The sequence below is a fragment of the Rattus norvegicus genome, chromosome 1 (genome assembly GCF_021556685.1).
Source record: "Rattus norvegicus strain SHRSP/BbbUtx chromosome 1, alternate assembly SHRSP_T2T, whole genome shotgun sequence".
Classification (NCBI taxonomy): Eukaryota; Metazoa; Chordata; class Mammalia; order Rodentia; family Muridae; genus Rattus; species Rattus norvegicus.
Window position 1 is genome coordinate 203,683,816 of NC_141534.1, and position 26,658 is coordinate 203,710,473.

Genomic DNA, 26,658 nt, shown 5'->3' on the forward strand with positions numbered 1-26,658 from the left:
CCTTTTCTAGGCTCCTATTTCTTTTGCTTTATTAGTGGGGGACGGGGAGGGTGGGGACCATCTTGACCTTTTTCCAACTGTAGGAGCTTGTAAGGAGCTTGAAATTTCTTATTCGTGATGCCTTTCCATCCTTCCTATTTGATAGTTTTCTGTTTGCTTCTTCAGGGACTCTGAGCAGATGTGCAAGCTGACTCCTGTGGGCTGCCCACCATTTTGTAGTTAGTTGTACTTTGCTTCTCCTTGTCCTTTGCCTTGCTCACTGCTGGTCTCATCCACGGACACTTTCTTCTGTGTGGACCTGACTGCTAATAAGTGTATCTATTGCATAAGATTTTCAGTCCCTGCATTCTTTATTTCTAGATACTCTTCCAGTCCCCTTTGAGCCCACTGTCAGACTTCTGTCTCCTTCACATTGTCAAGCATGTCTTTTACCTCTTAACCCTAGCACTCATGGGGTTTGATCATCCCGTCACTGGTGCCTGCCATTGCTGCATAACCTGTGTGGCCTTTGAGCATTTACCCTAAAGCACTGCAGTTTCTGGACTTTCTGTGTCATCTTTCAGTTCCATCAGGTCCCAGCTCAACCTACCCTTTTAAACTGGAGCCTCCCAAGCAAAAGACCCCATAAGCCTGGAGATCCTCTTCTGACCAAGGATTTCCTGAGACCACAGCTTCCTAGGGTCAGGAATCTTTTCCTTTCCATTATTCTGTCTGATCAGTTCTGGAAGGTGCTTCCCTCTGGTACCTTGAGGATGAGGAGAGAGGAAAGAACTTTTTGGGTGTATATAATTTGTCAAAGCCGGGATTGTGGGACCAGCCTCAAGGTCCTTTGGGACTCTATTTCCACATGAATACTTTGGGGATTCCTGGAACTGTTTCATTTCTCTGGTTTGTGTTTTGTAGTAAATTTTCATTGTTTTCAGTGGCAGACAGATTCACAGTAATTTAGCCATTGTTCTTAAACAGTCTTTATTTTCCTTATAATACCTGAACTCTGAGATTGCTATCTTTAATTTAAAAAGTATATGTAAAGCCTGCTATTTATTATATGGTGCCTAAGACTTTTGACTTTCAGATGTATGATAGAAATATGTTAATTATTTTGAGAAACTTTTCATTCCTCCAGTGATTCTAAACCTTTGCAAGACATTTAATCTAGCAGAAGAGAAATCAAAGGCCAAGTGGACTTATGACTTTATTTTTTTGAAGGCACTAGGGACTAAATCATGGACCACAGATGTGGCAAACAACTGGTCTACCTCAGTCCTATAGCTTTGTGTTTAATTTTTTTTATTTTGAGATAGGATCTCATTAAATTGTATAGTCAGGACTTTAATTGGTAGTCCTGCTTCAGGTTGAGAGCCATTTGATATGATACAGGGGAATGAACTGAGGTCCTCTGCAAGCGTATCAGTATTCTTAAACACCAAGCCATTTCTTTAGCCCTAGACAACAGCTCTTGTTTTAAAAAGTGCTGAGAGCTTCAGAGAGAGCTCCGTAGGGGCCTGTGTTCAACATGTCTTTTTCCTCAAACTGCCTGTCTCTTCTCTGTGGGTCTCATTTCACTCCTAAGAGGAAGGCACTTGATCTAACTATCAAAACCAGAACCGGTCTGAGCTAACTCATAGCTTCCATGAGAAAGGGGCTGTATTAGAATGAGGAGCTTGCCTGAGAGAGCGGAAGAGGAGCAGGCTAATCAGAGAGGTTGAAAGAGTGAGAGCGAGCCACAGTGACAGGTGGCATAGGAAGAGGAATACTAGGCATCAGGTGGGCATTAAAGAAAGGGTCTGCAGGTCCTGAGCAGTCTCCTCATCATTCTCTGGTCTGCTCTGCATAAAGCTCAATCAGAAGATCCTACAGCTTATAGACCTGAGGATGCTGTCATCATGTTGTGGGATCTTGGTTCTGGCATGAGTTTCAGATACATGCAACTCATGCCAACATGCATAACATCCTAACCCCATCCCTTGCTCTATCTTCTGGCAAAGCCCTGTACCTCCCTGGACAAGGAGAATCCTTTTTTTTTTATTAACTTGAGTATTTCTTATATACATTTCGAGTGTTATTCCCTTTCCCGGTTTCCAGGCAAACATCTCCCTCCCCCTCCCCTTCCTTATGAGTGTTCCCCTCCCCCCCCATTGCCGCCCTCCCCCCACCAGTCTAGTTCACTGGGGGTTCAGTCTTAGCAGCACCAAGGGCTTCCCCTTCCACTGGTGCTCTTACTAGGATATTCATTGCTACCTATGAGGTCAGAGTCCAGGGTCAGTCCATGTATAGTCTTTAGGTAGTGGCTTAGTCCCTGGAAGCTCTGGTTGCTTGGCATTGTTGTACATATGGGGTCTCGAGCCCCTTCAAGCTCTTCCAGTTCTTTCTCTGATTCCTTCAACGGGGGTCCTATTCTCAGTTCAGTGGTTTGCTGCTGGCATTCGCCTCTGTATTTGCTGTATTCTGGCTGTGTCTCTCAGGAGCGATCTACATCCGGCTCCTATCGGTCTGCACTTCTTTGCTTCATCCATCTTGTCTAATTGGGTGGCTGTATATGTATGGGCCACATGTGGGGCAGGCTCTGAATGGGTGTTCCTTCAGTCTCTGTTTTAATCTTTGCCTCTCTCTTCCCTGCCAAGGGTATTCTTGTTCCCCTTTTAAAGAAGGAGTGAAGCATTCACATTTTGATCATCCGTCTTGAGTTTCATTTGTTCTAGGCATCTAGGGTAATTCAAGCATTTGGGCTAATAGCCACTTATCAATGAGTGCATACCATGTATGTCTTTCTGTGATTGGGTTAGCTCACTCAGGATGATATTTTCCAGTACCAACCATTTGCCCACGAATTTCATAAAGTCATTGTTTTTGATAGCTGAGTAATATTCCATTGTGTAGATGTACCACATTTTCTGTATCCATTCCTCTGTTGAAGGGCATCTGGGTTCTTTCCAGCTTCTGGCTATTATAAATAAGGCTGCGATGACCATAGTGGAGCACGTGTCTTTTTTATATGTTGGGGCATCTTTTGGGTATATGCCCAAGAGAGGTATAGCTGGATCCTCAGGCAGTTCAATGTCCAATTTTCTGAGGAACCTGCAGACTGATTTCCAGAATGGTTGTACCAGTTTGCAATCCCACCAACAATGGAGGAGTGTTCCTCTTTCTCCACATCCTCGCCAGCATCTGCTGTCACCTGAGTTTTTGATCATAGCCATTCTCACTGGTGTGAGGTGAAATCTCAGGGTAGTTTTGATTTGCATTTCCCTTATGACTAAAGATGTTGAACATTTCTTTAGGTGTTTCTCAGCCATTCGGCATTCCTCAGCTGTGAATTGTTTGTTTAGCTCTGAACCCCATTTTTTTTTTAGAAAGATGGCTTACAGGTTAGAGAGTAGTTGCTCCTCTTTTTTTTTTTAAGCTTTATTTATTTAATTATTTCCTGTATGTGAGTACAGTGTTGCTGTCTTCAGACACAACAGAAGAGGGCATCAGATCCCATGACAGATGGTTGTGAGCCACCATGTGGTTGCTGGGGATTGAACTCAGGACCTCTGGAAGAGCAGTCATTGCTCTTAACCTCTGAGCCATCTCTCCAGCCCCTCTGAACCCCATTTTTAATAGGGTTATTTGTCTCCCTGCGGTCTAACTTCTTGAGTTCTTTGTATATTTTGGATATAAGGCCTCTATCCTTGTAGGATTGGTAAAGATCTTTTCCCAATCTGTTGGTTGCCGTTTTGTCCTAACCACAGTGTCCTTTGCCTTACAGAAGCTTTGCAGTTTTATGAGATCCCATTTGTCGATTCTTGATCTTAGAGCATAAGCCATTGGTGTTTTGTTCAGGAAATTTTTTCCAGTGCCCTTGTGTTCCAGCTGCTTCCCTAGTTTTTCTTCTATTAGTTTGAGTGTGTCTGGTTTGATGTGGAGGTCCTTGATCCACTTGGACTTAAGCTTTGTACAGGGTGATAAGCATGGATCGATCTGCATTCTTCTACATGTTGACCTCCAGTTGAACCAGCACCATTTGCTGAAAATGCTATCTTTTTTCCATTGGATGGTTTTGGCTCCTTTGTCAAAAATCAAGTGACCATAGGTGTGTGGGTTCATTTCTGGGTCTTCAATTCTATTCCATTGGTCTATCTGTCTGTCTCTGTACCAATACCATGCAGTTTTTATCACTATTGCTCTGTAATACTGCTTGAGTTCAGGGATAGTGATTCCCCCTGAAGTCCTTTTATTGTTGAGGATAGCTTTAGCTACCCTGGGTTTTTTGTTATTCCAGATGAATTTGCAAATTGTTCTGTCTAACTCTTTGAAGAATTGGATTGGTATTTTGATGGGGATTGCATTGAATCTGTAGATCGCTTTTGGTAAAATGGCCATTTTTACTATATTAATCCTGCCAATCCATGAGCATGGGAGATCTTTCCATCTTCTGAGGTCTTCTTCAATTTCTTTCTTCAGAGTATTGAAGTTCTTATTGTACAAATCTTTTACTTGCTTGATTAAAGTCACACCGAGGTACTTTATATTATTTGGGTCTATTATGAAGAGTGTTGTTTCCCTAATTTCTTTCTCGGCTTGTTTCTCTTTTGTGTAGAGGAAGGCTACTGATTTATTTGAGTTAATTTTATACCCAGCCACTTTGCTGAAGTTGTTTATCAGCTTTAGTAGTTCTCTGGTGGAACTTTTGGGATCACTTAAATATACTATCATATCATCTGCAAATAGTGATATTTTGACTTCTTCTTTTCTGATCTGTATTCCCTTGACCTCCTTTTGTTGTCTGATTGCTCTGGCTAGAACTTCAAGAACTATATTGAATAAGTAGGGAGAGAGTGGGCAGCCTTGTCTAGTCCCTGATTTTAGTGGGATTGCTTCAAGTTTCTCTCCTTTTAGTTTAATGTTAGCAACTGGTTTGCTGTATATGGCTTTTACTATGTTTAGGTATGGGCCTTGAATTCCTATTCTTTCCAGGACTTTTATCATGAAGGGGTGTTGAATTTTGTCAAATGCTTTCTCAGCATCTAATGAAATGATCATGTGGTTTTGTTCTTTCAGTTTGTTTATATAATGGATCACGTTAATGGTTTTCCGTATATTAAACCATCCCTGCATGCCTGGGATGAAGCCTACTTGATCATGGTGGATGATTGTTTTGATGTGCTCTTGGATTCGGTTTGCCAGAATTTTATTGAGTATTTTTGCATCGATATTCATAAGGGAAATTGGTCTTAAGTTCTCTTTCTTTGTTGGGTCTTTGTGTGGTTTAGGTATAAGAGTAATTGTGGCTTCGTAGAAGGAATTCGGTAGTGCTCCATCTGTTTCAATTTTGTGGAATAGTTTGGATAATATTGGTATGAGGTCTTCTATGAAGGTCTGATAGAATTCTGCACTAAACCCGTCTGGACCTGGGCTCTTTTTGGTTGGGAGACCTTTAATGACTGCTTCTATTTCCTTAGGAGTTATGGGGTTGTTTAACTGGTTTATCTGTTCCTGATTTAACTTTGGTACCTGGTATCTGTCTAGGAAATTGTCCATTTCCTGCAGATTTTCAAGTTTTGTTGAATATAGGCTTTTATAGTAAGATCTGATGATTTTTTGAATTTCCTCTGAATCTGTAGTTATGTCTCCCTTTTCATTTCTGATTTTGTTAATTTGGACACACTCTCTGTGTCCTCTCATTAGTCTGGCTAAGGGTTTATCTATCTTGTTGATTTTCTCAAAGAACCAACTTTTGGTTCTGTTGATTCTTTCTATGGTCCTTTTTGTTTCTACTTGGTTGATTTCAGCTCTGAGTTTGATTATTTCCTGCCTTCTACTCCTCTTGGGTGTATTTGTTTCTTTTTGTTCTAGAGCTTTTAGGTGTGCTGTCCAGCTGCTGACATATGCTCTTTCCTGTTTCTTTCTGCAGGCACTCAGTGCTATGAGTTTTCCTCTTAGCACAGCTTTCATTGTGTCTCATAAGTTTGGGTATGTTGTACCTTCATTTTCATTAAATTCTAAAAAGTTTTTAATTTCTTTCTTTATTTCTTCCTTGACCAGGTTATCATTGAGTAGAGCATTGTTCAATTTCCACGTATATGTGGGCATTCTTCCCTTATTGTTATTGAAGACCAGTTTTAGGCCATGGTGGTCCGATAGCACGCATGGGATTATTTCTATCTTTCTGTACCTGTTGAGACCCGTTTTTTGACCAATTATATGGTCAATTTTGGAGAAAGTACCATGAGGAGCTGAGAAGAAGGTATATCCTTTTGCTTTAGGATAGAATGTTCTATAAATAACTGTTAAGTCCATTTGGCTCATGACTTCTCTTAGTCTGTCTACGTCTCTGTTTAATTTCTGTTTCCATGATCTGTCCATTGATGAGAGTGGGGTGTTGAAATCTCCTACTATTATTGTGTGAGGTGCAATGTGTGTTTTGAGCTTTAGTAAGGTTTCTTTTACGTATGTAGGTGCCCTTGTATTTAGGGCATAGATATTTAGGATTGAGAGTTCATCTTGGTGGATTTTTCCTTTGATGAATATGAAGTGTCCTTCCTTATCTTTTTTGATGACTTTTAGTTGAAAATTGATTTTATTTGATATTAGGATGGCTATGCCAGCTTGCTTCTTCCGACCATTTGCTTGGAAAGTTGTTTTCCAGCCTTTCACTCTGAGGTAGTGTCTGTCTTTGTCTCTGAGGTGTGTTTCCTAGAGGCAGCAGAATGCAGGGTCGTCGTTGTGTATCCAGTTTGTTAATCTATGTCTTTTTATTGGGGAGTTGAGGCCATTGATGTTGAGAGATATTAAGGAATAGTGATTATTGCTTCCTGTTATATTCATATTTGGATGTGAGGTTATGTTTGTGTGCTTTTCTTCTCTTTGTTTTGTTGCCAAGACAATTAGTTTCTTGCTTCTTCTAGGGTATAGCTTGCCTCCTTATGTTGGGCTTTACCATTTATTATCCTTTGTAGTGCTGGATTTGTAGAAAGATATTGTGTAAATTTGGTTTTGTCATGGAATATCTTGGTTTCTCCATCTATGTTAATTGAGAGTTTTGCAGGATACAGTAACCTGGGGTGGCATTTGTGTTCTCTTAGGGTCTGTATGACATCAGTCCAGGATCTTCTGGCCTTCATAGTTTCTGGCGAAAAGTCTGGTGTGATTCTGATAGGTCTGCCTTTATATGTTACTTGACCTTTTTCCCTTACTGCTTTTAATATTCTTTCTTTATTTTGTACGTTTGGTGTTTTGACTATTATGTGACGGGAGGTGTTTCTTTTCTGGTCCAATCTATTTGGAGTTCTGTAGGCTTCTTGTATGCCTATGGGTATCTCTTTTTTTAGGTTAGGGAAGCTTTCTTCTATGATTTTGTTGAAGATATTTACTGGTCCTTTGAGCTGGGAGTCTTCAGTCTCTTCTACACCTATTATCCTTAGGTTTGATCTTCTCATTGAGTCCTGGATTTCCTGTATGTTTTGGACCAGTAGCTTTTTCTGCTTTACATTATCTTTGACAGTTGAGTCAATGATTTCTATGGAATCTTCTGCTCCTGAGATTCTCTCTTCCATCTCTTGTATTCTATTGGTGAAGCTTGTATCTACAGCTCCTTGTCTCTTCTTTTGGTTTTCTATATCCAGGGTTGTTTCCATGTGTTCTTTCTTGATTGCTTCAAGTTCCATTTTTAATTCCTTCAACTGTTTGATTGTGTGTTCCTTGAATTCTTTCAGGGATTTTTGTGTCTCCTCTCTATGGGCTTCTACTTGTTTATTTATGTTTTCCTGGAATTCTTTCAGGCATTTTTGCGATTCCTCTCTGTAGGCTTCTACTTGTTCATTAATGTTTTCCTGTGTTTCTCTAAGGGAGTTCTTCACGTCTTTCTTGAAGTCCTCCAGCATCATGATCAAATATGATTTTGAAACTAGATCTTGCTTTTCTGGTGTGTTTGGATATTCCATGTTTGTTTTGATGGGAGAATTGGGCTCCGATGGTGCCATGTGGTCTTGGTTTCTGTTGCTTGGGTTCCTGTGGTTGCCTCTCACCATCAGATTATCTCTAGTGTTACTTTGTTCTGCTATTTCTGACAGTGGCTAGACTGTCCTATAAGCCTGTGTGTCAGGAGTGCTGTAGACCTGTTTTCCTGTTTTCTTTCAGCCTGTTATGGGGACAGAGTGTTCTGCTTTCGGGCGTGTAGTTTTTCCTCTCTACAGGTCTTCAGCTGTTCCTGTGGGCCTGTGTCTTGAGTTCACAAGGCAGGTCACTTGCAGCAGAAAAGTTGGTCTTACCTGTGGTCCCGAGGCTCAAGTTCGCTCGCGGGGTGCTGCCCACGAGCTCTCTGCGGTGGCAGCAACCAGGAAGATCTGCGCCGCCGTTTCCGGGAGCTTCAGTGCACCAGGGTTCCAGATGGCGTTTGGTGTTTTCCTCTGGAATCAGTAATGTGTGCAGAGTGCAGTCTCTTCTGGTTTCCCAGGCGTGTCTGCCTCTCTGAAGGTTTAGCTCTCCCTTCCATGGGATTTGGGTGCAGAGAACTGTTTATCTGGTCTCTTCCCTCAGGTTCCGGCGGTGTCTCAGGCGCAGGGGTCCTGCCGCTCCTGGGCCCTCCCCCGAGAATCCATTTTTAATGTCAATGCTCTCCACTTATCTGTTGTCTAAGGCTTGTCTTTGTCCTCATGGATATTACAATGTGTCTGTAGAAAGTACTTATTTAGAAACAACAGTCTATTAACCCAGTCATTACCAATTTTAGTGTATAGTTATTAATCATTCTGTAATAGGAAATCTCTTTGCTGGAATCATTTGTGGGAGCAGGGGAAGTGTGCTACAGTTAGCTGCCAGACCACTATTTCTCTGTTCATGTTTAGTTATTTCTGGGATACTACTGGGTGTATTTTCTTTTCAGGAAGAATGCAGATGGATGAGGATGGATCATTAAGGGTCAAATTGGTTAAGATTTAGGGTGAAGTGGCCTTGGTGGACCTTGTATTGATACTATACTACTCAGGGTGTCTTGTGACCTAGCTTGTGAAGCCCTGAACTTTTGCCTACTGATCAAGGGTACCTGAAGAGAGCTGTTCATCTGTGACCAGTTAGTTCTTAGTTCAGTATCTGTTTGCCTGACTGGCCATTTTCTCAGTGTGTGTGTTGTGGATCCAGTGATCTTTGCCTCACTTGCTTTTGTCACTGGGAAATTCTAGAGCAGTGATTATCAACCTTCCTAACGCCATGACCCTTTAATACAGTTCTTCACATTGTGGTGACCCCCTAACCATAAAATTATTTTATTGTATCTTCATAACTCTAATTTTGCTACTGTTATGAATGGTAGTGTAAATAATCTTATATGCAGAATATCTGATATGAAACTCCCACAGGGGTCGGGACCCACAGGTCGAGAATCAGTGATCTAGACTACATTGGGCGTGTAGAGAAATATGCAAACATGTACTCTCCTACTTGGCTCTCAAGATGGAGGTTATGGTCTCCATCTTGACCTCAGTTTCTTCATCAATGAAAGGAAACAAGTGCCTACATTATTGCTAAAGAACTCTGAATCACTCCTGTGGTCCAGAGTGGGTCAGTCATTGTGTTAAATCAATGACAGTATCTATTCTCTTAGGAGGAGACAGAGATACATTTTTGCCACATTCTGGAGGTTGTAAGAGTAGACCTATTCGCAAAGGCCACTGAGTGGAAGCTTTTCAAGTTAGAGCAGTTTTCAACCTGGGTAACTCAGTCATATAGCAAAGAGATGTACTGTAAGGATATTTGAGCAGCCCAGAATTCATAAGAGGCAAGGAAACTAAAACTTTGGTAAGTAAAAAAAGACTGCTAAGAGGGGAAATCAATTAAAGTCCAATAAGAGCTACACACAAACTCACCTGTTCCCTCAGGTGCTGGACTTCCTCAGTATTAGGGAAATTTGTATGCAACCACCTCACATCAGAAGCTTTAAAAAGCCATTAATATTGGCATTATTTTTCTGTTTCAAAACCAAAGTGAGGATTATAAACAGTTTAAAGAGCTTTAAAATGCTAGCACCATTCACCAGAGACCTCAGTGAATACCCACAAGAATACAAAAACGGACAAGGTTCTGTTTCATTTCAGAAAGCCCCCGAACCGTCTACTTCTCCACGCCTTGATGTTAGGAGCTGTGGAAAGGCAGCTGTCTCCTGGGGCTTCCATCAGGGATTCACTGGAAGTGAAGTGGGTTGGGTGAAGAAATGAGGCAGACCTGAGTTCTCTGTGTTTCTGATGGTGGGGAAGCCGACTTCTAGATTATCTCACAAACACATAGAAAACATAAAAAGGAGCGAAATTATGCAGAGGCACATAAATTATGTAGATGATGGAAACCCTATGCAAAGCATGATATGTGCACATAATGGCATATTTCCCCAGGGCCTAATTGCATCCTTTGGGTAACTTCTGAAGCAGCTGAATATTCAGAAGAAAGCAAATTTATTATAATTTGAAAAATACCACAATAAATAAGGCTGCAAGAATAAATTCATATTGTATTGGAAGCTAGCAATTCACAATCTGGCCATTTTCCCCTAGTTTGACCAAAGCCCAAGCCACATAGTGCACGGTTATGTTTTAGGTTCAGCAAGGACTTCGTTTCCAGATACCTAAAAGTTGGGCAAATTCTATACAGTCATTCAATAGATATATCTTTATTTTTGGAATAGTATCTATTCACTTATCCCAGAGCTCTCTCCCTGGAACCTGTGACTGAGAGACTGAATGAAATTAGTGAAGATTCCCTTCACCAGGGTGAAAACAACCAGAATTTATCGTTTAAAAGAGCTTTCTCAGCAACTGCTAGCCGTCTTTTGCCACTCGAGTTCCCTAGGCTGCATCAGGCAGAGGGATGGGTTTGATAGATGTTTATATTGGAAGCTGGGGAGGTAGGTCATATTCACCAGAGGATGCTGGCCTTTAGAGTTCAACTGAGGACCTTGTTTGGCTTTCTCTGGTTGGACTTGAGTTGGAAGCAGGAGTGAAAGTGAAAGAAAAAGGCCATTGTGGATTAACTTCCGAGCTTTCTGAGCCAATTTCTACAGAGAGTATGGGGTCAGAGTTCAGTTTCTGCAGATGGAAAGACAATGTTTGCATATATATATATATATATATATATATATATATATATATATATATTCATCTTTCTATGAATAACTGTGTGAAATTAACACAAGAAAATTCTAAGATCTCTGAGGGTCCCAGGGAGGTGACTCCATTCAGAAATGGAGCCAAGATGGGAGGAATTGGCTGTGAGTGAATGCTTTCTCTTTGGTCACCTCCAACTGCTGTAAAACAAACAAACAAAAAAAAACCAACCAAACCAAAAAAAAAAAAAAACCATCAAAGCAAAACTAAAAATGTACCACGTACAAATCCTAAATAACAGAAACTAATTATCTTGCAGTTCTCAGGAGTAAAAATCCAAGAACTAAGTTGATTCCTTCCAAGGGTCTGGGAAGAGTTTCTTTCAAGCCTGAATCTTAGCTTTTGACCCCAGCAAGGTCCTTGACTGGTACACAGCACCCTTACCTATTGTGACACTACCCTTCCTCCATGCATGCCTTTCTCTGCAAATTTTCTTCTTTCACAAGGACACCTAGTTATGGTGGATCATGGCCTGTCTTAGTGACCTTAAACTTGGTCATCTGCAAAGATGGAAATAAGGTCACATTCACTTGCAGCTAGGACTTCAGCATCATCTAAGGGACTGTTAAGCCCATAACATACTTAAAGGAAGTTCTGTCTTATTAGAGCCTGGAGTTCATGGAACCAAGTGGCAGATAAGGCCCAGAGTACCAGGTGGGATCTTTGGGACAACTGTCTCATCTTTGTAAAGTATTCCCCATGCCTCTGTAACTTTGTTTATCTGTAGACAAGCTAAGAAGTCTCCATGGAGTTGTAGAAGGACCCAAGAAAGCGAACTGATTTTAGCAATAACTGGATTCACTTTTTTTTACAGTCATTTATGTGGTGTGTTTAAAGTACAGTTGATCTATAAAAGGTTTCAAGTTTAAGCTAGAGTATTCTCTATGAATTCCAAAATTATTTACTAACAGTAACTAGATAAGGATAACTTCCTCTACATTCAGAGACACCTGTCAACCATGGAGGAAAATGGTCACAGTTGTCAATCATGGAGGAGAGTCAAAGGAAGGAACTACAGAGGCATTGGCTCAGGATATGTTTAGGAGTTCACAGCCAACACAATGTGGATGCCTTTGGTTTGGTTACTATTTTAGGAGGAAGCTGTCCATCATATGAGTTCTATACTAGGACCAAGGGATATCTGGCAACTTGTCAGTTGACTTTTAGAGTAGATTCCAAAAGAAGCTGAGGCCAGAAAAAAAATTCCACAATTTCTACTAGAATTCATTGTTATCCCTGACACCTGAGTCAGTAAGCTGTGAGCAGCCACCTCTCCACAATGATATATGTCATATATACACACAGTGATACATACTTATGTATCTATATACATACCCACACATGAATACATTCACTGATTTTTGTGGATTTAACCTATAATCAGGAGTTTAAGTGAAACCATAAAAATTTCTGGGCAAATCATTTGTCTCTATTGCCAAGACTTTCTGCGCATTGAGAGTGGAGTTATCTTGTGCTACTGAATGGGGCTGGCTATTTACTAAAGCTGGGAAACACTTCGAATGCTTTCCAGTGAATGCTAGAAATGATCCCTTGTTCCCATAGTCTCACAAATGGCAAATGATTTTACATAACCAAGATGGTCTTCAGATAGTAGAGCATATCTTGGCTATGGTGACAAACCCTTACCTCAGAGCACATGTCTGTGAGCTAACTCCCTGGGTCACCAGATGTCTCTTCTGTCCTCTTTGGAACAAGGTTTGGGCATGCAAGCTGCTGTGGCCCATTGAATACAGGTAGCTCAACTCCTAACCCCATGGTGCAATGAGAGTACCTGGGTGTACAGCTCAGCCCAGAGTTACTATTGGCACACAAAACCAGCCTATCGCCCTCTCTTCCCCCCTTCTAGGAGCTCAGATGTCCCCAAAGTGCAAATCTTGACTCCGTCTTTCTTCGTAGCTGTGATGGGAAGAGGGATTAGTGAGATGCTTTCGCAGAAACCTCATCTACGAAGTTATGAATGAATAATTCTAATTTCTCACAGAGTTCTGAGAAATCAGTTTGTTTTTACATAGAAATGCAATATGTTCTTGTGCTCTCTATATGCGATTAGAATTTTTCCCCTCTACTTGGTACTCGTTTCATTACAGAATGGAATTTTGAGCTTATATTTTTGGACCTGCGTCACCTAATGCATTTCAATGTCTGTCCCCCAAATCCCTCCTTCTATAGGGCACATCATCCCCACATTTTTCCTTTTCTTTTCACATTGCTTTGGGGTGTGGGGAAGTGGGTGGAGAGGCCTTCTTTAAGATTCCCACTCTCATCAAAGCGGACACCCAACCATCTCATGAATGTATTTGGAGGAAGGTGCCAATTTTTAAGACAAATGATGATTGCTTAGCTCTGCTAAGAAAAATGGAATTGCCACACGGGTCCCGGCAGCCTGTGTAGATGAAGCAGAGATCGTGCCAATGCACCCTGGTGAACATATCTGTCTGAGAAGGACAATCAAGGTCATTGAGTCCAAAGAGAGCAGGCACTTTGGGAGACTTCCTCAAAGGGAAACCAGACTGCCTTGGAATTTGAGGAGATGAAACTGAGGAGAGGGAGAAAGTAGCGAAAAGGGCAGGAACCAGAGGTCAATGCAGGGTGCTGACCATCCAATGCAGCAGGAGCTGCACTTGTGGGTGGGAGACACTGAACAAGCTGTGTGATGCAGAGACCTAGTAGAGCTGGGATACAACCAGCAGCCAGGGCTGAACAACCACTTCACAGTGGGGCTTATCTTAGGGAAAAGTGATTTGATTTTTAACTTCAGCGCACTTTTCCTCTTCCATAGCCTGTGTGTGTTTAAAGCTTGGCAGAACATTGTTTTATTTCAGGCCCTGAGCTTGTAGGGGTGGGGGTCTGTAGTCTGTGAGAGGGATACTTGGGGATAGAGGTACAGAGGATAAAGGGGGCTGCAGGAGGTTCATCAGAAGGCCCATCTGGAGGATGGATTTTGCATAAAAAACCATTGTGATCTGCCTCACTTTTGTTTGGAATGAGATTATCCAATTTGTGACCTCCATGAGTCCATTCTCTCTCTCTGTTGCACCCCTTGGTCACTGCCTCGTTCATTATCACCTTGGCCAGAAGAAGGGGGAATTGGAGAAGCCAGTTGATTTATATTTCAGCAGTCTGGTTGGCTCATGGGGCAGAAGCACTGTGCTAATGAAACCGAGGTCAAAAGTAGGAGCCCCAGGTGGGCCAGTTAGTCTGACTGCCTTGGCTGGTCTCAGACTAGAGCCCCAGCCTGGCTTGTTGGCTTATATGTGCATTCTGATGGCCGAGAATAATGGTTCATTGGCATAAATCTGTTTGTGGCATCAGAAAAAAACCCACTAGTCTGCTGGTTTGTGGTATGCTATCCTGATCCCATGGGGCAGTGCCAAAGGCCGGTATGGTGAAAGGTCTGTATGCAGTAGACTGTGACTCTTGTGATTCATGCATTCTCAGTTGCCATGGACAGTGTGGGCTTTGTGGTCAGCACACTCTCATAAGGAGTTCAATATTTAATAAGCCACACGGGCAGTGTGTCAACCAGGCTGGCCTGATTGGTCTTTCTCTCCAGCATTCACTGATTTCAAAATGTGCCCTTTGCACTGGAGTGGGATGACCACATTGGGAAGGATGGAATCCACATTTTAGATTTGTGCACTTTCTTATTTAAGCCAAGTATATTAATCACTTGCTATTCTTTTGACCATGAACTAAGGTGTCAGATTGAGAATTGATCAATTCTAAGAAAAAGGTAGCGTTATATCTATAACACATATTATGCCTATGCTAACAACATTTATGTGTGTTAAATGTATGTGAATATGTGAGTATGCATGACTATACATATGAATGCAGAGGCCATAATAGGACATCAAGTGTCTTCCTTATTGCTGTCTACCCATTGTCTTGAGACAAAAATCTCTCATTTACCCAGAAACTTATCCTTCTGGCTAGGCTGACAGGCCAGAAAACTCCTAGGTTCTGTGTCTCTGCTTTCAGTGCTGCATGGACAGGTGTCCCTGACTTGCTTTTATACAAGTGCTGGGATTCGAACTCTAAACCTCAGGGTTAGAGAACAAGCACTCTGACTCACTGAACCTCTCTTCAACCTCATTAATGATAAATTTGTAGGATAATGTACTCAGCTATTCCACATAGGCCTTCTTATTCCCCAAACATCAAGGTCTCCATTGTCCTCACAGACTCTGGGAAGGGACTGTGGAGCACATCATGAATTTTTAAAAGTCTGTCTGTCTGTCTGTCATCTATCTATCTATCTATCTATCTATCTATCTATCTATCTTTTATTTATCTATTAGCTATTTATCTACTTATCATTTATTCTGCATTATCTGCCTATCATTTATCTATTACCTATCTAAATAGGTATAAATATTACATATGTTGTATGCATAATTATACAACATACATCATATAATTATAGTATGCATCGTGTGCATGTCTATGTGTGTGCATGTGTGTCTCTGTGTTGTATGTATACTGTGTGCATACATATTCAGCTCTGGCTCTTCAGTCACCATGGATTCTGACTCACAGATAGAACCACAGCTACCCAAGGATCTGATGAGGGATAGAAACCTGAGCCCTTCAAAACATTTTAGTTTAGAAACTCATAGACCTTGCTGAATAAAGGAAGGGCTGTAGGTCCAGTTTTCTTTCAGAAAACTCAGCCATCCTTCTCACAGAATTTTCATTTTTCTTTTACCAAAATTTTATTTTTCATTATTTTTTTTTCTCCAGGGAGGCAGCAAAAACAGGCAAAGGGAGGCGCATAGGAGAAATGGCCTAGCTGAGATTAAACAAATCTCTCTGGCCGTGTGTCCATCTGCCCACCCATCTGTGAATAACCTGTAATTATTAATAATATGAGTGATGTCATGAGCATTTTGGCAAGAATGCCAAGCCCCAGAGACCACTCTGGAACCAGGCGGCTGAGGACAAAGCCCGAATGGTCTGCATGTTTGTGCTGGAGCCCGGGGTGAGTCTGGCTGGCTGGCACCCGCGTCTGCCAACCCTCTCGGCAGTAGCACCGAACATATTGGGCTTTCTCATCAACTTCCAATGAGACCAGTCTGGCAGCCTCTCAGAAGAACACCTCTTATATAAAACATGTTGAGCACACAATCCCTCAAAAATGTCATTCAAAGGACACATGGTTCTGAGTGGGGCCACGTTCAACTTACTGAAAGCATAGTATTTGAAAGAACACAAGAAACAGGGTCACACCAGGGATGACAAAGGGGAGAACAATGTGAAGGACATTGCTGTAAGGCCCAGCTTCTGTTTTTCTGAAAAACATTTAAATATCCAGGATATGGGAAGATAAATTCCCAAAGGTTCTCAAGAAAAGCCCTCCTAAAACTGTTAGGCTGCTATAATATTCCAGAATGAATTCTATGAAACTGTATAGTAGGGTCTAAGCTGAAGTCTTGCACCAGTACTAGCCATGCTTCAGGCTGCGGACTGGGTTGTCTGCATGTGGGACAAGAGTGGGGTTCAAGTGCTCTGGGTAGGCACAGGTGACCAGGCACCAGTGGAGTGGTGTTGAATGTCCTCGTTACTATCCGCGGTATCTAGATACCTTCTTCTCTTGATTTTATTTCCTTCCCTTCTTCCTTTCTCCATTCTCTTCCTTCTATCTTCCACCTTGGACAGGGTCTGGCCTCCTTTTCGTGAAGTCTTTTTTTTTTTTTTTCCGGAGCTGGGGACTGAACCCAGGGCCTTGTGCTTGCTAGGCAAGCGCTCTACCACTGAGCTAAATCCCCAACCCCTCGTGAAGTCTTATCATGCTAACCACTTCACCCCAGGGCTCTGCTTTGCTTGACTCCTTAGCATCCCTGCAGAAACCCTGTCCTCCTGTGCTCCTCAATTAACCCCACTTCCTCCAGCGTATGAGGTGACCCTTCTGCATCCAGGAAAAATCAACATGTCTTCAGACAGTGGCTATGGGTTACCCAGTAGCTAGGTGGGCATGGAATCCTTAGGTCTACATGCCAAAATCCTGTGACTATTTCAGTACCCAAACCTTTCCCCTATTGAAGTCCTGCTTATTCTCCTTTCTATCAATGGCTTTTTCAGATAGCTTAGTCTTGGGGGAAAATTCAAGCCTTTCCAGTCATGTTGCGTGGTGGAAGCATCATGACTTTCAAATGTTGCTGTAAACAAAGAAGACTCCTTGAAGTTCCCCGGTAAGAAAAGCTTCCTGGTTGGGACAACAGTCAACACGAGGAGACTAGAATTATAGCCTCCAAACTCTAGGGGGGAAAGACTGGAAAGTGTGGTGGATTTGGGGGGGGAGGGCTGTAAGACAATTCCCCAGGCTGAGGGCTTGACCAATACGTGTTTACCTTCTGTCAGTGCTGGCAGGCTGAGTTTCCCCATCCTTCTTTCTGGCTTGACCATGGTCATCTCATGGTGTGTTCTCACATGTGTCTCTGTGCTGAAGTTTCTCCTTATAAGGATGCCAGTCAGACGGGACCAAGAGGGTTTGTTTTAATTTAACTACTCTTTTAACATCCCCATGGTCCAATACAATTCCTTTCTGAAGTACAGGGCTGGAGTAGTCTGGGCTGTGATGTAGTGTGGTCCATACATGAAGAGCAAGATCCTTCCCATGTGAAGGCAGTGGAAAGGCTCCATGAGCCTTGTGCTTCCACAGGGTTCCACCACAATGTCCTTCTTCCCCTCAGACTATATGAAGGCTTTTGCTCTTCTTGGATTAAAGAGATAAGAGAGAAATATGTCACATGGATTTCCCACACCTCTGTCCTTTCCCTCCTTCAGTCCTGTGAGGGTAGAAAGCACACAGTAGAAGTTCCTTACCAGACACTGAGCCTCTGGTATTTTGTTATAGCAGCACAGACAGACAGACATACAGACAGATAGACAGATAGACAGACTCCTTATTTCCTACTCATATACTTTTTTCTTGGCTGAATTCCTGCTTCTGTCCCCTCTCCCCACCAGATATCCCCATGGCTCATTACCTGTCTTCGTTGAGATATCAGTTTGAATAGCAGTGTAACCCATTAGCTGCCCCAACCACCACAGAAAACAACTCTTTATCTGACAGTTCCCTTCCCTATGGTCTCACCACATCACTCTGCATGATGCTTATTGTTGTCTTCATGCTTTTATTATCTTCTTCCCCCACACTAAGGCCGAACCACAAATTCTGGCTGTCATGTTCCCTATCACAGTCTCTGGGATTAGAAAAATGTCGGAGAGGTGTGAGCAGAGCCCACACTTGTTCAATGCAAGAGGCCAGGGGCAGAGGGAAGCTCAGTAACTCAGAACCCAGGACTCGAGTTATCCCAAAATGGTCAAATGCCACCCTCCACCCATAAGGGGTGGGGAGAGCCCCAGTAAAGAGATGGTATGAGTACTGCAGATACAGTTTGCCTGTCCTATGCCTGGAGAAGATGTTGGTTTGCGGGACGGGTGGAATGTGTGCTCGAGCAGCAGTGCCCAGACAGAACGTGATTAGTGTGTGAAACCCAGTGGAGGTGGAGCATTTCAACTAATGAGTTGTAACAATTACATTGGTGACCACAGCATTTAAACCCACCATTTTGGAAAAAAGGAGTCATGTCCTTGCCTGAGTGGATTAAAAAGAAAAATCAGATCTTACAAGATGCTGATTGGTAGACATCCAGCCACAGATAGGAAAGGATTAAGGCTTGGGAAGGGCAACAGATAAAGCACGCTTCATTTAAGAAATCAGATAACACATCCATTGCTTTTGATAAAAATATAAAACCTAATGGATGCACACGTGACATTAATTAAACTTCTTACGTAGGGTCATAGAACACAGCCCCAAGCCATTTAAAATAGTTTAAGTAGCAATGGGAAAGGCGGACATGAACAGGGTGACTGACTGGCAGGAAGAGGCAGCCCATCATGGAAAGCAAGAATCACAACTCAGAAGAGGGCACAGGGAAGCTTGTTAATAAGAGTAAACAGACATATGGGCAGCTCTTTTGCCAAAGCAGGAATTTTCTGTCTCCATGAAACATTTTCTGGAACTGGAGAAGATATAAATAAAAATCATAAAACCTTCCAATTAAAAGATTACCCTTTGATCCAGACACACAAGCTGGCAGACATCGAACAAAGCCCTAAAGAAAAGCTAAATTAACTTCAAAGGGCAGAGGCTTTTGGAGGGGGTAGGGAGCTCCATTCTCCGACAGTCGGAAGGAAAAATTAGAAAGTTGAGAAGTGAGAAACACATCCACGAACTACTTCTTTGAAAATGTGTGCACAAACAACCCCATCTGCAATCCCAGGAGAATCTCACCAAAATAAAATAAAATAAAATAAAAAATAAAAACCCATAAAAATAAAGATAAAGGCAAAGTAAACAGAATCAAATTAGAAATGAGAGGCAGGGCCCATAAGGAACCACCTCTCAGGAGTTTCTCTGCTTTGCTGTGCCTTCCCAGGTTGGGACAGGCCAAATTGTTTCAGGCTCTTTGCAGCGTGGTCCCTGGGTATATCAGGGTATCCTGAGAGTGAGGTGCTCCTGATGGGGGGATTCACTACTTCTCAACTGAGGAAAAACTGTGGAAAAACTGTGGTGACTCAGTGTTTGAGTTGCATTGGAGTGGATTTGTACCTCAATCAGTTCTGAGAATGTGACTTTTCGAGTTTAGTTAAGAATGGCGGCTCGCCTCCCAGCCCAGGGCAACACTGGTGTCTTCCTTTGGGTGGCGGTGCTACACCACCTTAGTATCCCACAAAGCCTTTGGATGTCATCTTTCCTGTGTTCAAGGTAGTTTGGGCTGATATTGGAAGGCATAAAACAGCATCTATGGACTGAAAGTGGGAAAACAAAAATAAAATAAGAACGTTTATAACAAATAGGAGAATTTCACTAGCACAGCCAGAGCAACCATATGTAAGGGACAGAATTCATTAAAGGGCTTATGTGCAACACTGGCTAAATAAACTTTAAAATCTAGAGGATCCTCTCCTGCACACTCCCCAATACATATGCCAGTCCAAAGCATCGAGACACTTCACAGGATTCATGGGAGCCTCCCATGTAGGATGTACTGAGCCTTCCAAAGACTGACCTATGTACAAGTGGATAAACACTGGGGTAACAGCACTCTTTAGTGGGGAATTGTGGGGACAGTTCTGAGCTATCTGATAGAGGTGACAGGTTCAGAATCACAGGATACTGGCAGAGAGAAATCTGAGTGAAGACGCTAATCTTAGTATGACATCAGTAGGTCTCTAATGGTAGGAGTCCCTCAGACGCCTGGAGGAGACATACTATTCATCCTTGTTGTTCCTCGTAGTCTGAGGAGAACTACGACTACCGGAGTCAGGCCAACGGAACCCTATCACAGTCCCACTGACTACAGGTCTATGCTTGGCTTAGCCTTGTTTACCTTAGGCAGACAAGGGGACCTAGTGGGTTTATAGTGCAAATGCATGTATTTTGTTCACACACACGCAATTGTATACATGCATCAAATATGTCAAGCAACTGGGCCATTAACTCAGGGAGCTGCAGTATCCCAGCCCATGCAGGTCTGGCTTCAGTGCCAGCCTCTAAGCCCATAGGCTAAACTCCAGTCCCTGCAAGGGAAGGTGGCTCCTGGCCACCTAGGGCTCCTGTTGCTAGGAAACAGCTCCCTTTGATTGTGTATGTGGAGCATGCCTGTGTTTGTCTTTGGCTCTCAGAAGGACAAAATTCACCATGTGGCGATGGGGAAATAATGCTGAAAAGTACGTTAAAAATGAAAGAGGTGCCAAATGGCACTCTGGATTGCAGATGCTCCCCTTGCTGCGGAGCCTGCCGCTTGCAAGAGCAGGACCATTCCAGGGCTTACTGAGCATCACCCAGGCATGGGCTCAGGTTGCATTCCTGGATGTTCCTCTGCAGTCTACCTACCCATATGTGGCCAAGTGTGTGAATACACAGGGCCAGTCAGGGGCTGCTCTCCGTCCCTGTTCTCTCCCTCCTTAATTAACCCAGGGCATAAGAAGAAGGGCAGACACCAGGGAAGTGTGGGTCTCCATTCAGTATTTGGGAAAGGGGCACTGAGTGGGCTGCAGTCCACCCTACCCACTCGAGTCTGGAAGTGCTGGACAGTGGCAGTAACTGTTGAAGTGGATCTAGTGTCTTCTGCCTACCTGTGATCATGTAAGACTGAAGCTGGGGAGATCAGCGAGGGCGACCTCGGAGGGAGAGGCAGGAGAAAAGCCAGGATTTCTTGCCTCGATGCAGGAAGAAGAGTGGGCCCTTGTGCCTTCTGCCTCATGCCTTGCTGCCTTCTCAGCTCCAAGCCTGACTGCTCAAACCTCAGGCCATCCACAGGTATCAAGACTTCCTCATCCCTGGTGCCCTGGCAGGCCTTGGCTCCAGTTGACTCTTGACTTGAAACTCCCGAACTTGCTGCTTTGTTACTACTTGACAGCTCACTTGGCTGACCTCCTCCAGGGCTCTAAATTCATCAGACCAACAGGTGCAAGCATGACCACGTTCTGCTTGCCTTTTTGTCTGTGGCTGCTGTTTCCAGGGTCTTAGCAGGTGCTTGGCAGTTCCTCTGTGGTCTGGGAAGAAGCAAAGCCAGAGGGCCTGCAGAATCTTTTCAAAGATTTATTTCTATTATTTTTTATTTATGTGTACGTGCACATCTCTGTTTATGTATGCCGAATGTGTGCGGGTAGGGGTTCCCTAGGAGAGTAGAGGAGGACACTGTATCCCCTGGGGCTGGAGTTACAGAACCACCCAGCACGAGTACTGGGACTCAAACTCTGGTCTTCTACAAGAGTAGCAAGTGTTCTTAGCTGCCGAGCCATCTCTCCAGCTCTATCTATTCACAACCATTGGATAGCATACCAATGTGAATGTCTTTTTTAAAGACAAAGTAAACCACCCACCACAGGTTTCAAACATGGAACATTTAGAAATGGCTATAATAATAATTTAAGAAAACCCTGGAATTCAGAAAAACACTGTTATTATTAGCTAACAGTCTGGCGTGTTTAAATACCCTTCCCACACACGTTTGTTTGTATGCTTGTTCAATTACATCTTCACATATGAAGAATAAAATTTTAGAAGTAATTAGACTAAGTGCAATAGTATTCCAGGTTTAAAAATAAATTTAGAGGGTAAAAAAAATGAATTTTTTTATTGATGCTCAGTGTTGTAATTTTAAAGTGTGATTATTGGCAATATTGTGCTGGAATATTTTTTTCTTTATGATTCTTTGGTTGCAGAGAATCCTCAGGTTGAGCTTGAGTGAATACATGCCTGAGGGATGTGTATAGACTCTGCCAGCAGACTCCTCTTGTCTAGCTCCTTGCATGGGCCCAAACCTGCCACTAGCTTCCTCTGGCAGGTGGAGGAATGCTTGGTGAGGGACAACCACTGCTGAACCCTGGGAAACTCTCTTATGCATCACAGTCACAGAAACACCTGGGCTAAATACCTCTGTGCACTTCGGGTTGGCTCTGTGAATTTGCAGGGTGCCCTGTAGCTTCCAAATTTCTCATTTCTCCACAGTCAACAGCTGCAGGTGTGCACAGCGGGAGCTGCTGAGGTCTGATGAGGGGGCCTGTGATGAGAGATCTGAATCTAGGATGACACATTTGTCTCCCCGGTGGCCGCACCCCACATTATGTCTGTTTACAGAGAGTGCAGGGGAGGTCTACCACTTCTGGCCCACCTGGTGGCTCACAGCAACCTGGGGAGAGAACATAAGGCAGAGGTAAGTGCTTCCAGAAGGGGGAACTTCCACAGGGGGCCAGGCTGTCCCGGGCTATGGTAGCACCCAGTAAAGAATGTAGACAGACAGTGTGGGAGAAGAGAGAGTGTGAGTAAGTCAGAGAACTGTGGCTTGTGGACCAGGGTTCTTTGGTTATAACTATTATTAAATGTCCAGAATGTTTGTCTGTTAAGTAGACTTTCCAGTTTCTATTGGACCACAGCTCCTGTCTGCTGCTCCAATACTTGTCACTCCACTTGAACGTGATGCCTTGGCATGGTTTCCATACTAGCAAGCTTTGAAGGACCTCTGTGGAGAAGTGAGCTGGAGGCAAGGATCGTCCTACCAAACCATTGTGGTGGTTTGAATGATAGGAACCTCATATTGGAATGCTTGATACCCTGTTGGTAGAACTGTTTGGGAAGGATTAGGAGGTGTGGCTTTATTGGAGGAGTTTTGCCACTGGGGGGGTAGGCTTTGGGTTTTACAAGCTTATACTATTCTCTCTCTCTCTCTGTCTCTTTCTGCCTCTCTCTCTCTGTCTGTCTCTCTCTCTCTGTCTCTATCTCTCTCTGTCTCTGTGTCTCTCTGCATGCATGTGTGTTTGCACATGTATGCTTGTGGATGAGATGTAAGCTATCATGATGGTAATGAACCCTATTCCTTTGAAACTATAAGGAAGCCCCCAAGAAACTCTTTATAAGCTGCCTCAGTCATAGTGTCTCTTCACAGCGATAGAAAAGAAACTAAGACACTCTCCATTTGAATTAGGACAGTCTGAATTAGTGCAGACACTGCAGTTGAATCATTCAGATTATGTACATAGAGTGATCCTGGGTGTTTCGTGATTTAGAAACACAACCCTGGAAAGTTTCTGCAAACAGCACCTAGGAGTGAGGCCCAGATACTTTTAGCTTTGGAAGTGGTTAGTAGTAAGAAGTGTTGATGTGGTTGGAACTCCCACAGGTGCTGTCCTCATGATTACCCTCAAGACCAAAAGATCTGTGTCCCAGAGCTGAACTGGGCCTGGGCTGGGGCTGGCTTTGCCTAGCTCTGCCTTATGTTGCTTTTAGTTTGGAATAATGAATGCTGGGCAGTGTCTTCCTCTTCTGGCAAGTCTTTCGGAGTTCTTCCTGGGTATTCAGGAGCTTCGCACTCTACTTTGTCACCATAGGCCTTCAAGAATAAGCACTGCTTTATTTGAGTTCAGATCTGACCACTCTCTTCTGAGAGTTTCCAAGAGACTGCATGCTCAGAGCAAGCAGCTGATCCTTAACACTCATTCATACACTCATTCATTCCTTGGTAGCACAGGCTAGAAGGAATCTTGAAAGATGGCGATAGTGTGAAGAAATGTTTCTAGGTGACGGTACACCAGAGATGTTTATTCCAGGCACAGGGCAGCAAGGACGGTTTGGATATGCAAGGCCTGTGACACCAGATCTGTGGAAACTGATGGATTTAGAATTTGGCCAGTGCATGGAGCACAGAGGCCATTGTTCTCTTTGAGAGGAGGTTGATCTGGGGAAAAGCTGAAAAGGAAGTCCTCATAACTGAAGGAAGAGGAGTTTAGACAGATATCATGTCTTCTCCTGTACCCTCCTGGCTCAGGCAGATACATTTTTGGGTCCCTCATCTGATGCGTGTTCTGCAGGTAACCTGTGAGCAACACTAAGCCTCTGCCCTCCTGCTTCTGTTTCCTTTAGCCAGCAAAGTACCTGGCCCAGCCCAGCCTAGATCTCCCTGTAGCTGCCTCTGAAGGTCTAGACATGGTTGACCAACCATGCTGACCAATCTCAATGTAACATTAGGAATACCATTCAAAGAAGACAACACAGAGATCAAGGTGCCTGCCCTTTTCTACTTTTCTAGAGAACCACTCCAGTCAATTTCCGGTGTCTTTTCTGAGCTTTCTTATTCACTCCACCCCCACACTACTATCTGCCTAACATGGACTCTGCAACACACTCCCTTGAGCAGATACAGTTAGAAAGGGAGTCCACCCTCCCCACCATCCTCTCCACTTACCCTCTGTATCTTTAGACTTACCGAACAATCTGGGTCCTACTGAAAGCCAATTTTATTCCTATCTCCCCTTCTTAGTGTCATTTGTAGGAAGGCTCCTGCCTCTGACCTCATCAGTTTCCTTTGTTCCCTCTCTCCTTTTGACTCATGGCCACCTGTATGCAACAACACCCGTATAAAGTGTTCCATTTCAAAGAGATGCTTCCCTGCAACTCTGTCTCTGTCCAGCACCTCTGTAGTCCTTGTCCAAGACAACTAACATCCATGTTGGATGAGGGTTTGCTCTTGGATCAACCACCCTGCAAGCCTAGGGATCTAATACAACGATGAAAACCCCAACAGGGCATTTGGTCATAGACATTTCATTGCAGCAAAGTACATAGGTAGATAATCTCACTCTTTAAATCTGATTGGGTCTTAGCATATTGCCTGACCAGTTTTACATTCCTTTGAATAAATGCTTGAGGACTCTGGAAAAAAGGAACAGGGACTTGTCACTCAGGTCAAAGCACATGAGGTGGGAAGCCATCACTGTGTGGCCCAGCTGACCCCATGTAGTCCAACCTCTGGAGGTGCCCCAAGTTCCACAGAAACCAGTGAGCCTCCTTGAGTCGTTTTTGTAAACTGTTTTGGGTAAAAGACAGAAATCCATCAAACAGAGCATGGATTAACTTATCACCCAGTTAAATGGGCTGTCAGTGTGGGGCGGCTGAGCCTGGCCCACTGAATTCAAATGCATGTAAATTTCCCTGGTGGCAGGAGAGAGGATGGCAGAGCTGTCAGGCAGTGACATGTGGAAATACATTAACGGTGTTTAAAATATATTTGAAGGGGCTGGCTCATATTTTGATAACACACTCGCCGACAAATGATTTGTGGGAGATAGAAAGCCTGACCTCATCTCTATTCCAGAGGAGTCTTTGTAATGAGTCCCTCCCAGGATGTTGGGGGTTTCAGAGAAGTTGACAATTAACAATGCCTGTCTAAACCACGAAGGTCCCTTGTGTCTCTATGCTATGCAGCGGGGGTTCTCTCAGCCCTACCTGTCAGCACCACTCCAGCTCACAAAAAGAAGGCATTACCAATTTCAAAAGAGCCAATTACAGTGTGGTGTGTACCTGTGCGGGGCTCCACAACCCCAGCAAAGGCTGAGGATCCTCTTAGTTCTTGGTACTTAGTCAGAAAGTGGGTGTCCTCGGCTGAGTACAATTATGCTCAAGTTTAAGAGAAGACAGTTCTGAGCATGGCCATGTTGGAAATAAACTAATAGCAAGCTGAAGAGACCAGGGGTAACAAAGCAATTGTTACTGTTCCATTCTCCAGAAGATCTAGGAAAAGCAAAGATGGCTACCATGATGCTTTGGGGGAAAAACTTTGGTTTTTTAAGATTTTGATCTCAACTAAATCTTGTCCTCTTTTTCATAGGATAGGATCTTTCTCTTCCAAGATTTTCTATCTTGTCAATTAAGAACACAGAGCCCTGTCTAATGAATAAGCTTGGACTTTCAAGAGTTCTGAGACAAGCTAGCTCTTGCTGTCAGAAAAAAAAAAAAAAGGGACCTAGCTCTTCTTGCTTATCTGTAATCCCAATGAAGTTTAAACTTTGCCTTATACTGCACATGGACTGGAAAAATGGATTTTTTACAGTCCTGTGTCTGACCACCAAGATGCATGATCACTGAATGACAAAGGTAACTCTATAACCCCCATCTCTCCAATATCAGTGGACCTGTGAGTCCTGTAAAGAC

The 26,658-nt window shown here is 43.2% G+C and overlaps 1 long non-coding RNA gene across 2 annotated transcripts in view; it reads left to right on the forward strand.

The window, feature by feature from the left end:
• The first annotated feature begins 22,630 nt into the window (after positions 1 to 22,630).
• Positions 22,631 to 26,658, forward strand: part of LOC148007836 (uncharacterized) — a 41,118-nt gene continuing 37,090 nt past the window's right edge. For both annotated transcript variants that reach the window (XR_015647579.1, XR_015647580.1), the window contains exon 1: positions 22,631 to 22,888. This is a non-coding gene — a long non-coding RNA (uncharacterized LOC148007836). The remainder of the gene's footprint in view (positions 22,889 to 26,658) is intronic.